This window comes from Aedes albopictus, chromosome 3 (genome assembly GCF_035046485.1).
Source record: "Aedes albopictus strain Foshan chromosome 3, AalbF5, whole genome shotgun sequence".
NCBI classification, from domain to species: Eukaryota; Metazoa; Arthropoda; class Insecta; order Diptera; family Culicidae; genus Aedes; species Aedes albopictus.
This window is the reverse complement of record NC_085138.1, coordinates 376,345,808-376,362,556: the sequence shown is the minus strand read 5'-3', so window position 1 is coordinate 376,362,556 and position 16,749 is coordinate 376,345,808. Positions and strand designations below refer to the sequence as shown.

The window sequence follows — 16,749 nt, the reverse complement described above, 5'->3', positions numbered from 1 at the left end:
ACAAAAGCGGTGATAAGACTCCCCCTTGGGGGCATCCACAAACACTCAACTTCCTAATCCCTGCTAGACGCAATGTCGAGAAGAGATATCGGTTTTTGAGCATTTGGTGAATCCAATTGGAAATCATTGGAGATATACCATGACTCCGTGCGGCTTCCAATATGGCATCGAAAGGCACGTTGTCAAAGGCACCCTCGATATCTAAGAAAACACCCAAACAAGATTGCTTTTGAGCGAATGCTTTCTCGATATCGTAAACAACCTTGTGTAAAAGAGTCACAGTGGACTTAACAGATTGGTAGGCATGTTGGATGTGATGTGATGATCCACAATGCGTTCTAAGCATTTCAGAAGAAAAGAGGTCAAACTGATAGGTCTGAAACTCTTTGCTTCTTCATACGACGCACGACCCACTTTCGGAATAAACTTTACAGTAATATCCCTCCAGGATTTGGGGATATACCCTGTAGCAAAACTGCAAACAAGTAGTTTTTTCAAAACATGTTTGAAATAATCAAATCCCTTCTGAAGCAAAATAGGATAAATCCCATCTGCCCCAGGAGATTTGAAAGGAGCAAAGCTATTAAGAGCCCACTCAATCGATTCTATAGTTACAATACTCCGAGCCGAAGCTAAAGAATCGTAACTACAAGAAAAGATATCAGGATCATCCGAAGATGTAATATCCACACATCCAGGGAAGTGTGTGCTGAATAAGCATTCCAGAACTTCCTCATCAGAGGAAGTCAGATCGCCATTTGGCAAACGAAGTTCGTTCACCCGGAAATCCTTAGATTTCGCAAGGATTTTGTTTAACCGACTGACTTCACTCAAGCTGGAAACATTTGTACAAAGGTTTTTCCAGCCGGATCGTTCAGCAGACCGGAGAGCTTTCCTGTAGGCCTTGCGAGCCGACCTGAAAGCCTCCGAACCAGCCGAACGTCGTCTGCTCCAACTCTTTCTACATTGTTTCCTGAGTTTCGCCAGATCAGAGTTCCACCAAGGGGTTCCTCTTGTGATCTTCACAGACCGTAGAGGGCATGCTTCTTCAAAAGCTTCCATGATGAAGGTCGTTGTAGTATCAACGGCATCATCTAAATCACTTGGAGTTTCAATGGATGGTGAATATCCATGAAATTTGGCTGCAACCAAATCAGTATGAAGATCCCAGTTTGTTGACCGGGGATTCCTGAAACGCAATGTTTGCGAAGTAACATTTAAATGTTCAAAAAAGATGTAGCGATGGTCAGATAAAGATTCTTCATCTGACACATGCCAATTGGTCAGCTCGTGACTAATTCTGCTAGAGCAAAGCGTTATATTCAACACTTCCTCTCTAGCAGATACCATGAAGGTTGGGCGGTTGCCTATGTTAAGTAATGCAAGATCTGTACTACTTAAGTACTCCATCAAACTGGAGCCTCTCAAGTTAATGTCTGAGCTGCCCCAGATGATATGGTGAGCATTAGCATCACTGCCAACAATTAGCGGAAGGCCTTTTGAAGTGCAGTATGCGATGACTTGTTTGAAAGCATCCGTAGGGGATGGTTCATCATGCGGTAAATACACAGAACAATAGACGTATTTCCTGTTGAGGTTTCCAACAGATACATCAATTGTGATAGCACATACATCTCTGGTGGTTAGTTCAGAGATGAGTGTAGCAATTATTGCGTTGTTGACAAGCACACAGGCTCGAGGCATGACACGCGAGTTTGTCATTTCATGTTTGCTGAAAGTGGCAAACACCGGGTTCACAAGGTTTCCTAGATAGAAATTTCCCTTACGAAAGTAAGGTTCTTGTACCAAGGCCACTTGGGCTGTACCATTTTGCATAAGTCTGCAAAGATTGATCGTTGCTGTTCTTTTATGCTGAAGATTGATCTGAGCTATCTTAACCGTAGCCACTACCCAAACTAGGTAAGATTAAACTCTTCGCAACAACAGCACAACAAAGAACAGCAACAATAAAACCAAATCGGTATCGATTGGAAAACGCCAAAGGCGAGGATACACAGAATACACTGTGTAAATCGCATAATGCGAAACCATATAGGTGAAAATTTAAACTAATTAACAACATCTTCATAATCCCGCCCTTATTTAGCCTCAAGTGAGACTAAAGAAGGGCAGCTGATTGTCTCGGAGAAACACAAGGTCCACTGCACCATTGCTCCGGTTAGCGCAGTAAGGGTAACATACTGTGGAGGGCGCCCTGGTACTCCACAGGTTCCGTTAGCGGTTAGGTTTTTATTAGACCCCCCTAGCCAATCATTCCTAGGCACGGTAAGCATAAAGCCGCATCACACCATGAATTAGGGGTCACCTGTTGGTGGATTCTTACCACCGGAACAGGCGGTCCGTAGTGTTATTCTTAGCCAATTGAGACAATCGCTACCGACACTACACAGCTATCTAGGCTGATCGAGAAATAGTTATTTATGTGACGAGTTGCAAAAAGTTGATTTTTTCAGCACGAGTCGTACATTTATCCAACGAGGCTTGCCGAGTTGGATAAATACGAAGAGTGCTGAAAAAGTCGAGTTTTGCAACGAGTTCCATACAAAATTTTATGCAATGATTTTTTTCATAATGCAACTCGTTTGAGTTGCATAATGTTCATAATGCAACTCAAATGAGTTGCATTATGAACATTATGCAACTATTTTTCATTATGCAACTCATTTCAGTTGCATTATGAACCGATACGGAAAAAATGGCCATTATGATACTGAAATGAGTAGTATAAAATAGAAATTATGACACTGAATTGCATAAAGAAGTTAATATTGATGATCAACTTCATACGGACTCGTACAGCCAGCATGCGGCTTCATGCTTACCGTGCCTAGGAATGAATGGCTAGGGGGGTCTAATAAAAACCTAACCGCAAACGGAGCCTTTGGAGTACCAGGGCGTCCTCCACAGTATGTTACCCTTACTGCGCTAACCGGAGCAATGGTGCAGCGGACCTTGTGTTTCTCCGAGACAATCGGCTGCCCTTCTTTAGTCTCACTTGAGGCTAAATAAGGCCGGGATTATTCAAATGTTGTAAAGTAGCTAACATTACAACCTATAAGGGTTCGCTTAAGGCGTTTTCGCCATTGGCGTTTTTCAATTGACACCAATTTGGTTTGTCGTTGATGTTTTCTTTTTTGTGCTGTGATTGGAAGAGTGTAATCCTGTCTAGTTTGGGTAGTGGCTACGGTTAGGAAACCTCAGATCAATTTTCAGCGTAAAAAGCGTGCGTAGCCCAAGTGGCTCTACTTCAAAAAGTTCATTTTCATAGGGTAACTTCTGTATAGTTTACCTTGTGAACCCAGTTTTGCTTCTTTGATTACTGGTCGACAATGGATCACGCACTTTGACCACTTGTTCCATTTCCGATGGATTTTGGCCCGCTGATTCCGAATCTGACTTCGGAATTGCTATAACACGTATATACAGTTTTTGAGAAAAATGGGGTTTTATTCACAAAATTGCATATTTTTTTATAGAGAATAAACTATTGTCTCTATAATTTAATTTTATTATCTGCTCATCTTAATCAATATTTATATACCGCAATTAGTTCACCACTGGACTGCGCACTCAGTCTTCATAAGTGCGAAAACATAAATAAAAGTGCGCATCAAATCAAGTTGATGTTTTCGGCGCACTATTCTTCAATCTATACTGAATATGTGCTCTGAACACACCTAGTTGATTTGATGCAGTCGCGCACTTTTATTTGCGTTTTCGCACTTGTAAAAACTAGTGCGATAGTCCAGTGGTGAACATAATTCGCTATATTTAATAGGTTTTCATATACTGACGCGGAATCTGACTTCAAAATTACCGTAACACGTACAGCTTTGAGAAAAGTAGAATTTTATTCACTAAATTTCATTTTTTTCATAGAAAATAAACTATTGTCTTAATAAACACTCCCGTTCAAAAGTTTGGGGTCACCCCCTCAAAAACATGTCATTTTTTTAGGTCATATCTCCGCCAATTTGCGTCCGATTTCAAAACCCTAGGTTTCATTCAAAAGATAATAAGTCAAAGAAACTTTGAACATGTTTTAAAAGAAACTTTTTCAAAAAAAAATGTATGTAGACTTAACTCAAAGTTGCCAAATTTTCCAAAAAATTAATATAAACTTACGGCAGTGTCGCTGGAAATTGGGCTGACTAAATTTTAAGATGAGAGCGGTAATATGACCCATTTTCTATTAGCTTTCAACTGCTTTTTACAGAACTTAGCTTAAAAATCTAGAAAAAAAAGTTATTAAGTAAATTAATCCTTGATGTCATCGGCCAAAATTTTGGGGTCACCCCTCAAAATGCTGTATCGGCCAAAATTTTGGGGTCACTATCGTAAAACATGGAAAAGTGATTAGTTGATATTTTTGTCATCTTTCATTCAATTTTAATTCTTCTTGGCTTATTTGAAACAAAATGAATGATACTTACTGCATAGACATTGAACCACACATATTTGTTGAAATTTACTTACTAAAACTTTACGTAAAGTTGCCTCATTTTTTGAAGCGTGGTAAAATGTGCTAACTTCACATAACATTTTTGTATACAAAAATCATTAAATACGTTAAGTTGAAGACATCAAACGTAAATTTAGTTAATTATCTTTGAAATGAGCCAAAAAGAATTAAAATTGAACTATAGATGACGAAGATATCACCAAATCACTTTTCAATGTTTTGCGAAAGTGACCCCAAACTTTTAGCCGATACATCATATTGAGGGGTGACCCCAAACTTTTGGTCGATGACATCAAGGATTAATTTACCTAATAACTTTTTTTCTAGATTTTTTAGCTAAGTTCTGTAAAATGCAGTTGAATGCTAATAGAAAATGGGTCATATTACCGCTCTTATCTTAAAATTTGTTCGATCCAATTTCCAGCGACACTGCCGTAAGTTTATATTCATTTTTTAGAAAATTTGGCAACTTTGGATTAAGTTTACATACAATTTTTTTTGAAAAAGTTTCTTTTAAATCATGTTCAAAGTTTCTTTGACTTATTATCTTTTGAATGAAACCTAGGGTTTTGAAATCGGACGCAAATTAGCGCGGAGATATGGGCCTAAAAAAATGACATGTTTTTGAGGGGGTGACCCCAAACTATTGAACGGGAGTGTAACGGAGAGGCCCAGAATCAAAGAGTTGTAAGTGACCATTTTGTCGATTTTGAGATGATCATATCAAAAAATTCTTCAGATTTTCAGCTTTTAAGAACTTTTCCCAAATAATCTTATTATGATGAATAGAAAAATTACAATAAATCGTAGAAAATTGGATCGACTTTGAAACTCCAAACAATTTGTATGTGATGAAAAATTGATGAAAAACTCATTTACTCGAAAGTCGGTTTCGTCACTTACACTCCTTTGCTCATATCCCTTTCAATTTTATTTTTTTATCTCCTCATCTTAAGGCGAAACTGGACGCATTTCCTATTTTTTTAGTTTTTGAATGTTTATTAAATAACGAAGCAATATTTTCGAAATCGGTTTTCGTACACAGTTAGAGTAAGGATCGAGCTATCTCCTGGGTTTTTTAAGATGTAAAACTTTTACCAATTTTTCAAGAAACATATTTTTTTAAATTTTATTCAAAAATGGTTTCTATATAACTGATAAACATTTTCCACCTGAAAAAATTCAGGAGATACCTTGGTCCTTCCTCTAACTATGTATGAAAACCGATTTTGAAAATATGCCATCGTTATTTAATGAAAAATCAAAAACCAAAAAGTGAGGAAATGTTTCCAACGTATCCCCCGCGTAAAAAAACCGAATGTGCAAATTTTATAAGGATAATTCGCTGAATTCTTATCATACCTTATGATTTCTGCACCACGTACAGAGTTTGTGAAAAATATAACTATATTTACAACATCACATAAGGCCATTGAAAATAAAATATTGTCTTTATTACTTAAAATTTACTGCTTATGCAATCTAACATTCGTATAAAATAGTAGTTGATAAGCTGATTCATATATATTGCTCAGAAATTCTATAAATCGTACATTTTTGAGGCACACAGTGTTTCACATTTACATGAGAAAATTAATTTATAAAAAATGGTTTATTTCCATAAGAATATAAAATTTTGTTAAAAAAAATCCAACTTAAAAAAAACTGTGTTACAGCAGTTCTAAGGTAAGAATAAGGAATATGTGGATAAATTTAATTCAATCTGTTGCGATCTAGTAAAAAGCTGCTCATTATTGACGTAAGGGTTAACGGAGAGAGGGGGGTTTGGGAAATCTTTCGCGTATATAAAAAGTGGGTTCACATTCTTCTTCTTCTTCTTTTTCATCTTCTTCTTCTTTTTCTTCTTCTTCTTTATGGCTCGACGTCTCCACTGGGACTTGGCCTGCCTCGCTTCAACTTAGTGTTCTTTGAGCACTTTCACAGCTATTAATTGAAGGGCTTCCATTGCCTGCCATTGCATGAATTTGTATATTGTGAGGCAAGTACAATGATACACCCTATGCCCAGGGAATCGAGAAAATTTTCCCGACCAGAACGGGAATCGAACTGATATGCTGAATTTTACGTATACGAAGTACAGGTATACCTCGATTTAGTGGACATTTCAATTTCTGAAATGTCTATAAATTTTTATTTAATTTTTATTTAAATTTTTTACCAAATTGTGCCAAAACATATACAAACTGCATGAAAATTGAGTTTTCGATAAAAGTCTCGGAGTTTTTGGCATATATTAGTAATTCTCGCTAAGTAACGAATAAACCACTATCTCGCTATTTTGTTACATCGAAATCTTTTGTCTAAAGCTATGTGTGGTTTATTAAAAAGCCAATATTTTGAGCATTGGATATACATAATAACGTTATTTGCATAAATGTCCCAAAAAAATGAAAAAAAAATCAGAAATTCACTTAGGGATTTCTTTAAAAAACTCTGAGGATTTATTTATCCTGGAATTTCTTTACGAAATGATCCATAAATTCCTCCAGGGATCCCATCTGAAATTCCTCAAGGGGTTCGTAACTTTAGAGATTTTTTTCAAGCACTTGATAGAGCGTTGTTACTGGTTGTGCTATATTTGCCGAACGATCTTTCTGTATGAGTAGTGTAGTCTGCTCGGTCGCCATTTGTTACAAATCCTAATTGTTTAATAAAATTAAGTGAACCCAGAATTATCAACTCTATTACGACGGTCTCCGAATAAAACTTCCCACATCATATCATCATGTTACAGAATATGAAAAAAAAAAACTCCAATTTGTTCCTCCTGAAGAGTCACAAAGAATTATTTAACGAAATTTGGCAAGCATTGCTTCATCAATTTCTACATGATCTTACACAAATCATTTCAGAGATTTTTTGAGAAATTCACCCAGGGATTACTTCAGATATTCCTCTAGTTATTTATTTATAAATTTCTCTAGGCATTCGTTTGGTGAATCTTTTGGAAATTTCTTTAGAAAGTCTTCCAAAAATTCTTCAGAAATTGTTGTAAAACATCTTTCTATTTTTGTTATGCGGAAACTTGTGCGAATATTCGGCCGAAAAATCTCTTACGGATTCTTTCAAAAAATCTTCCATGGATTTATTTGGAAATTTTCTTCAGAGATTTGTTTAGAAATTCTTTTTATTCTATAAATTTCACAAAGAATTCTTTCAAAGCATCTTTCATGAGGTACTTTTGAATTTCCTCCAATTTTTTTTCCAAAAAAAAAATATTCATGAATTTGAGCAGCAACTTCTCTAGGGATTCTCACAAAAATGCGTACAGGTATTCTTTCAGGAATATCTTTAGACATTTATTCAGAAATTTCTCCAGAGATTCCTTAAATAAAAATTTCTGCGATGGCTTCATAAACCATTTTACAGAAAATGTTTCAAAAATTCCTTCAAAAATATGAACTGGGGTTACTTTGAAAAATCTCCCAAGAAATTCACCAAAAAACCCTACAGCAACTTCTACCGCAATTCCACTAGTGATTTCTCCAGAAGTTTCAGAAAGAGTTGTGTATGATTATTTGTAGAAGTTCTTCCACGGATTTCTTCAGAAAATCCTGCAAAGATTTACCTTTTTTTCGAGACTTTTGTAGATTTTTTTCGAACAATTACGGAAATTCCTTGAAGCGATCCCCCTAGGAATTATTTCAAAACTTTCTACGGGGTTTGCTTTAGAAATTGCTCTCCAGAGCATTTTTTTTAATCTAAATTTCTGTCAGAAAAACTTCCTGGGACTCTTGAAAAATGTGAGATCCATTCAGGGATTCCTGAAGAAACTACCCTGGGGGTTGCTTCAGAAAATCTCCCATGGCTTTTATTATAAATTCGACTAGTAATTTCTTCAAAAATATCTCCAGATTTTCCTCCAGAGATTTCTTTACAAATTTATCCATTACTTTGAAAAAAAAAAACGTCCACAGATTTTTCGATATTTTTTTCATGGACCCTAGCTGAAATCTGTCCAAGGATTCTTCAAAAAGTTCTTTCATGAGTTCCTGAAAAAATCTTTGGAAAACTGCTCATAGATTTACTTCAAAAAATCATCCAGGAAATCCGAAAGCAATTCAGTCAGATTTTTTCACAAAAGTCTTCTAGGGATTCCTTTAGATTTTAGAATGTCATTTTGAAACTTCTTCAAGTACTCCTTAAGAAAGTCTTGCATGGATAGCTTCCAAAAATGTTGCATGGGTTCGAACAAATTTTGCATAGATTATCCCAGAAATTCAGCTACGAATTTCTTCGGATTGCTTTAATAGAGATTCCTTCAGATATTTTTCGAAGCATTCATCTAGAAAATATTCCATGAAGTTTTTCAAAAAAAAAATCCATGTTTTTTTAGAGTGTAATTCAAATTTTGAAGAAGTTTTGAGTTTCTGATTCTCAATTTATCAGAATCAGAAACTTAAAACTTCTTCAAATTTTTATCAGAAGTATTCTAAAGAACTGTCTCCAAGGATAGGAATTCTACAAGAGAGTATTAAGGAAATTGACTAAATTTATTCACATTCCTTTAGATATTGCTTCAAGACTTTCCTCTTCCAGAAATTGCTCCAAGGATTTCTTAAGAAAGTCTTAGGAAATCCTCCAAGGATTACTTCAGAATTTTTTCTACAGATTTTGCATACTTCTACACAGGATTGCTATGGAAAGGCTAGAAAACTCTTGCAGAGATTCCTGCAGAAATTGACACAGATATTTCATCAGAAATTCCACCGGCTATATTTTATCAGAAATTCCTCTAGGGTTTTCTTCCGAGCGTACCTCTAAGAATTCCTCTATGGGTTTCTCATGGAATTCATTAAAAAATGTTATAGATGTTGTAGATTTTTATTCTGGATGTTTCTCCAGGATTTTTTTTTTTCAAAAATATCTCAATAGGTTTTGTTGGTTATTCCACCAGGAGATTCCAGGTATTCCTTCCGGAACTTCTTCAGAAAATCCATCTTAGAATTTTAAGAAATATTACTTTTTTTCAGGAATTTATTTAGAATTTTCTTCAGATTTTTTTTAATTCCTTCTGAAATTTCTTCAGCGATACTTTTGGAATTATCTTTAGATGTTACTAGAATTGCTTCAAAATTTTCGGCAGGGATTTCTTCAAAAGTTGTTCCAAGAATTCATTGAGAAGTTGGGAATATGCACCTGTAGGGACGGGAAACCTTGACTAACTAGCTCTGATTCTACCATGACAGCATTGGAAATATCACACGTCTTACCAGTAGTCAGCCGAAGCATTACAATGACCTTCTTATGGTATTTACTACAAATTTTGGGATTCAATCAGCAGGCATCTACCAAAAAATCTCAGGAATATAATACAATTCTCGGTGAGGAAGTCATTAAAAATGTTAAAAAAAGTTTGTTAGAAAATTTTGTGGGAAGATATGGTGAATGAGCAGTTTTAATGCATCCGCCAAAAACGTTGTCATTTCTAAGGGATCTGTAAAAAATGTCGTCTGAAAATCACTCCGTATACTCCGCTTATCGTGATCATCGACAAAGCCATTTATTTATGAAAAAAAAATTAAGTTAGAAAGAAAAGTATGAGATGACGGTAAATATTTAGGACTAAGTATATCGTGAGGTACGCTTTGGCGCTTATTTGGGGGCTCCACAAAACAATTTATTGGTATGAAGTGCTCCGCGTGTGAAATGGCTGAAAACCCCTGCATTATAAGTCATCATGATACAAACTGCAAGATTTAAACTGATTGAATATTAAAAAAATACCATTGAAAAAAATGTACATAAAATCGAGGTAAAATGTACATAAAATCGAAGTACATAAAATCGAGGGTCTATATAATCGAGGGTCCACTAAATCGAGGTATACCTGTACTACGAAATGTTTTCGTTCACAGGTTTGGGCGTGACAAGGCGTTCAAAATGTGCAAAAGTTATCCGACAGCGGTACCCCTTTGATTTACACGCGTGCAGACGTAACTCTTAGAACAAGTTTCATTGAAAAACATCGTCATCAAAACATAAGCGCCCAATGTTAAACGTACTGTGCTTGGCCCGGCAATCACTAGGTGGCAGTAGTGAGCAAACGTCAAACAGAAGCAGAAACGACGCCAGAACAGCGAGTAATGAATCGACCTATTACCGAAAATTTGAATCAACCGTTAAAAAGGTGATCGATGGGAAGCGAGCGGAGTGTGCTGTCTGTTTCTCTGTGCCATAACCACGGGTCCCAAGAACTTTGGATCTAATTTATTCAACTGATAAAGAATATTTGACAAAGTGTATCTCGATGATTTTCTTACCCATGTATTAATAGATTGGCAGTTAACAAGAGATACAATATTCCAGAATATGTAAGCTATTGTTTTAACATTCCATACAAGATTCTAGGAGATTTCTGGTAGTTGAGGCCATGGTCGATGATTCTATTATGGAAAGTAATCAACTTGATGCCAAATCTACAATACTTTCTAGAATGACCAAAAATCTCAATCATACATACGAATAATACAATTAATAAGTGTAAGAAGGGTTCTGTTCACCATAGGTGGATTAATTCAGGTTTTTCAGTTCCTATATGCCCACAGTTGTCATGATATAATCGTATAACGTTGTCTATCATAGACTTCGGAACGACAATAAAAATTTTGTTCTGTTCTTTTCTAAATAACACACCATTAATTAGACTAAAATTAGGAAAACTGGATCTCTCTAATAGTGTTTTTTGTTCAAAATCTTACCATCTTATTCTTGTGCAACTACTACATTTAATATGTTCAATATCCGAAGTTCAAACAATCCTATAGTTTCAACTTCATGATTATCAATTTCAACAGAGTCTTTAACTTTTGAAACAATATTTGATACATGGTTAAATTTTGTACTCATATCTTCCCTACTTAGAGCATCAACATGTCGCATTTTACTTTTTTCTCTATACTCCAAATCAAAATTGTAATTTTTCAAAAACATTGCCCATCTACTTATATTAGGATTGATTTCTTTTTTAGACACTGTTTTGACAAGAGCACTACAATCAGTGAAAATTATGAAATCAGAACCGGCCAAATAAACATGAAATCTTTTTATAGCGTGAACTACAGCTAGTGGTTCTAACTCAAAGCTACGGAACTTTATCTGTTTTTTTTTTACTGACAAAACTAATGGAATGAAAGTTACAATCAGCTTGTTTTTGAAGTAACATTGCTCCAAATCCATATGAGCTGGCAACGCAAAGCAGCTGAGTTTCAACATGAGGGTCAAAAATAGCCAAAATTGGGGAAGATATTAGTTTTAGTTTTAGAAGAAGAAAAGATTCCTCTTGTTCCCTTTCAAAAATAAATACAGCATCTTTTTGAATTAAATTATAAAGCGGTCTAGCTAATATGGCAAAATTCTCAATGAACTTTTGAAAATAACTAGTTAATCCAAGGAAGCGCTGCACATCTTTACAATTTTTTGGTTCGGAAAAATTAGAAATACTCTCTATATGAGTTTTGTTCGGTTTATGTCCTTGTTCGTTCACAGTATACCCTAAATAATCAATTTCTTGAAATAAAAATTTACATTTTTCCAAATTTAATTCTAACAAATGTTTGCTTAAAATGGTCAAAACTTCCTGTAAAACATCCAAATGCTCTTCAAATCTTTCACTTATTATAAGAATATCGTCAATATAAATACAAACTTTACCCTCATCAATCAAATGTTAAAAAAAATGATCACAAAACGTTGAAACGCCGCCGGTGCATTGCATAAACCAAATGGAACTCTAACATATTCATACTGTCCTCGATGAGTTACAAAAGAAGTATATTCTGTTGAATTTTCTGATCTTCTAATTTGATAAAATCCTGATTTAAGATCCAAAATTGTTTTTTTTTTATTTCTAAGATTTTCAAACAACTCATCATTTACCGGTAATGAATAGTTATCTCGAACTGTAACCTTGTTCAGTTTTCTATGGGCAACACACATTCCAATAAAGTCATTGCCTTTTTCAGGAATTAGAACAATGGGACTGGCAAATGGTCAATCACTTTCTCTTATTACTCCTGCTTTTGAAAGTTTATCAATTTCAGCATCTCTTTTTGCCTTTCTCGTACACCAAGGTGTACCGAAAGGCTATATGTTCACCCCAAAAACTAAATTTTGATAGGACCCCCGGAGGGTCAAGTCTTACACTCCCGTTCAAAAGTTTGGGGTCACCCCCTCAAAAACATGTCATTTTTTTAGGCCCATATCTCCGCCAATTTGCGTCCGATTTCAAAACCCTAGGTTTCATTCAAAAGATAATAAGTCAAAGAAACTTTGAATATGATTTAAAAGAAACTTTTTCAAAAAATTTTGTATGTAAACTTAACCCAAAGTTGCCAAATTTTCTAAAAAAATGAATATAAACTTACGGCAGTGTCGCTGGAAGTTGGGTCGACCAAATTTTAAGATGAGAGCGGTAATATGACCCATTTTCTATTAGCTTTCAACTGCTTTTTACAAAACTTAGCTAAAAAATCTAGAAAAAAATTATTAAGTAAATTAATCCTTGATGTCATCGACCAAAAGTTTGGGGTCACCCCTCAAAATGCTGTATCGGCCAAAAGTTTGGGGTCACTATCGTAAAACATGGAAAAGTGATTTGTTAATATCTTTGTCATCTTTCATTCAATTTAAATTCTTCTTGGCTTATTTGAAACAAAATGAATGATACTTACTGCATAGACATTGAACCACACATATTTGTTGAAATTTACATACTAAAACTTAACGTAAAGTTGCCTCATTTTTTGAAGCGTGGTAAAATGTGCTAACTTTACATAACATTTTTATGTACAAAAATCGTTAAATACGTTAAGTTAAAGACATCAAATGTAAATTTAGTTAATTATCTTTGAAATGAGCCAAAAATAATTAAAATAGAACTATAGATGACGAAGATATCACCAAATCACTTTTCCATGTTTTACGAAAGTGACCCCAAACTTTTGGCCGACACATCATATTGAGGGGTGACCCCAAACTTTTGGTCGATGACATCAAGGATTAATTTACTCAATAACTTTTTTTCTAGATTTTTTAGCTAAGTTCTGTAAAAAGCAGTTGAAAGCTAATAGAAAATGGGTCATATTACCGCTCTTATCTTAAAATTTGGTCGACCCGCTTCCAGCGGCACTGCCGTAAGTTTATGTTCATTTTTTAGAAAATTCGGCAACTTTGGGTTAAGTTTACATACAAAATTTTTTGAAAAAGTTTCTTTTAAATCATGTTCAAAGTTTCTTTGACTTATTATCTTTTGAATGAAACCTAGGGTTTTGAAATCGGACGCAAATTGGCGGAGATATGGGCCTAAAAAAATGACATGTTTTTGAGGGGGTGACCCCAAACTTTTGAACGGGAGTGTATATACCAATCGAGTTCAGATGATGTCTGTGTGCGTGTGTGTGTATGTGTACAAAAAGGTCACCTCATTTTTAAATAGTAAATATCAACCGATTTCAACGCTCTTGGTTTCAATCGACGCGGAATATTGTCCCATTGTTTCCTATTGAAAATGGTTTGGATCGGTCCAGGCGTTCCGGAGTTATGGCCATTTAGGTGTTCTGGACCGGTACCCCAGGAAGGGGCCAGATATGAAATTGCAACAAACCCATGCATGCGAACCATCAAACCACGGCATTTTCGATTTTCTGATGAATGGTAAGCAGGAAAATAGTCGCGGACTATATCTGAACCGGTAGTGTTCCGGAACTGGTTCTGGGTGTCCCGCCGTGAAGTGAATTAAACCCATGCATGCGACACATCAAATTGCAGCTTTTTATATAACCTGAAGGAACGGTAGACAGAAAAATAGTCTCGGACCATATCTAAACCGGTAACATACCGGAACCGGTTCCGGGTATCCCGCCTGAAGTGGCCAAATATAAAAGTGAACCAAACCCATGCATGCGACACATCAAATCGCCGCTTTTTCTATAACCTGATGAATGGTAAACAAGAAAATAGTCGCAGACTATAGCTGAACCGGTAGTGTTGCAGAACCGGTTCCGGGTGTCTCACCGGAAGTGGTCAAATATCTTATCCGGTAGAGTTCCGGAACCGGTTCCGGGTATCCCGCCGGAAGTGGCCAAATATAAAAGTGGACCAAACCCATGCATGCGATTCATCAAATCGCCGCTTTTTCTATAACCTGATGAACGGTAAATAGGAAAATAGTCGCAGACTATATCTGAACCGGTAGTGTTGCAGAACCGGTTCCGGGTGTCTCACCGGAAGTGGCCAAATATAAAAGTGAAACAAACCCATGCATGCGACACATCAAATCACCGCTTTTTCTGTAATCTGATGAATGGTAAACAGGAAAATAGTCTCAGACTATATCTGATCCGGTAGAGTTCCGGAACTGGTTCTGGGTATCCCGCCGGAAGTTGCCATATATAAAAGTGAACCAAACCTATGCATGCGACACATCAAAGCGCCGCTTTTTCTATAAACTAAGGAACGATAAGCAGGAAAATAGTCTCAGATCATATCTGAACCGGTAGCATCCCGGAACCGGTTCCTGGTGTCCCGCCGGAAGTAGCCTAATTCATACATGTGACACATCAAATAGTGGCCTTTTCGATAACTAGTACGATCAGCAAGAAAATAAGCTAAGCCCACATTAGAAACTACTGATAGTGTTCCGGAATCGGTTCCAGGTGTCTCGCTGAAAGTGGCCGAATGTAAAAGAGAACCAAAAAAATATTCGCGAACACCAAATGGCTTTTAAGGTATCCTGATGAACGGTTACCAAGAAAAAATATCTCAGATCATGCTTGGGAAAACTAGTAGTGTCCCGGAATCGGTTCCCGGTGTCCCTCTGGATGTGGTCAAATACATGCGCTTCATCAAATCGCGTTTTTTTTTCGATAAGCTGATGAAAGGTTTTCAAGAAAATCAGCTCAGATTACCTTAGAGACCACCGATAGTATTCCACAACCGGTTTCAGATGTCCCGCCGGAATTGGTCAAATATAAAAATGAACCATGTAAATTTTCCGGAACCGGTTAAGGGTGTCCCACTGGAAGTGGACATACATAAAAGTGAATCAAACCCATGCTTGCGGTACATCAAAATGCTTTTTTGTCAGTAACCTGATGCATGGATAATAAGAAAATAGGCACAGTCCACAGAAGTTACTACCACCGGTAGTGTTTTTAGTTCCGGGTAACCTGATTAACAGTTTTCATAAACTCATATCACATTTAAATATACCGATTGTGTTCCGGAATCATTTACGGGGGTCTCGTAAGAAATACAAAATAGACTCAGACTACATAAGAGGCTACCGATGGTGTTGCAGAAGCAGCGTTGGGTGCTTCAGCGGAATTACGAAAGTGAACTAAATCAATGCAGGCGATAGTTATGTGTAAGAGAACCAAAAACCTAAAAAAAACTAAAGCGATCCCATCAAATCACACCATTTTAGATTCCTGAGGCGTAAATTTACAGTAGGATGGATCAACGTTGTATAGAAAAATTAAAATTTAAGTGCATCAGCCCGGAACATTCTTTAAAATCTTTATTTGCGTCTGAAGTTACTGCGCAAAGTTTTGATGTGACTGGAGGGCGAGCTCTGTAATGTGGTTGATATTTGAATGTGATATAGCATTGGCAATTAAAATAACTACATTACAAAATCTACATGAATTTTGTAACCAATGATAGGGTAGGTAATCAAAACTTGAACCAAATTGCGGCTTTCCGAAGAAGCGCAAATTTTGAGTGATTTTTTCTCCCACATGGAAATAAATTACTACGGCAAAATCTTATGTACATAAAAGCCACGGGTATAAGCTGTTGAGTGGTAAAAATTTAGTATTTGCACCGCATTTCATTGAAAAAATCGATTATTCGTCAACAATGATTTTAATCTATATTTGAACCATCGTAATCATAATTTGAACCAATTTTAATCTTAATTTGAACTACTGGCGGCAGCAGCTCGAGCATCTCCCACTACAGCCAATTTTGTACTGAACAATAGAAAAACACATGGATCTGCTAATTTCCATAACTATTTTTCATTAGACAGTGGAATTTCAACTAAGAATGTTCTAAACTCTTCGGGAACTTGGAAACTAAATTTGGAATATTTCATCCCCCAAGAGTAAACAAAACAACCACTAGCGCAAGTCTGCAGGCCAACACTGGAAGCTCGCCCTCGTTTACTAGTTCAAATTTAGATTACAAATGGTTCAACTTAAGACAACATTCTCCAAGTAAGAATTACTTAAATTTGATAATTT

General features: G+C 36.1%; 1 protein-coding gene across 4 annotated transcripts in view; it reads left to right on the top strand.

The window, feature by feature from the left end:
- LOC109409870 (uncharacterized) overlaps positions 1-16,749 on the top strand; it is a 240,379-nt gene that overhangs the window by 89,709 nt on the left and 133,921 nt on the right. The window lies entirely within an intron of this gene.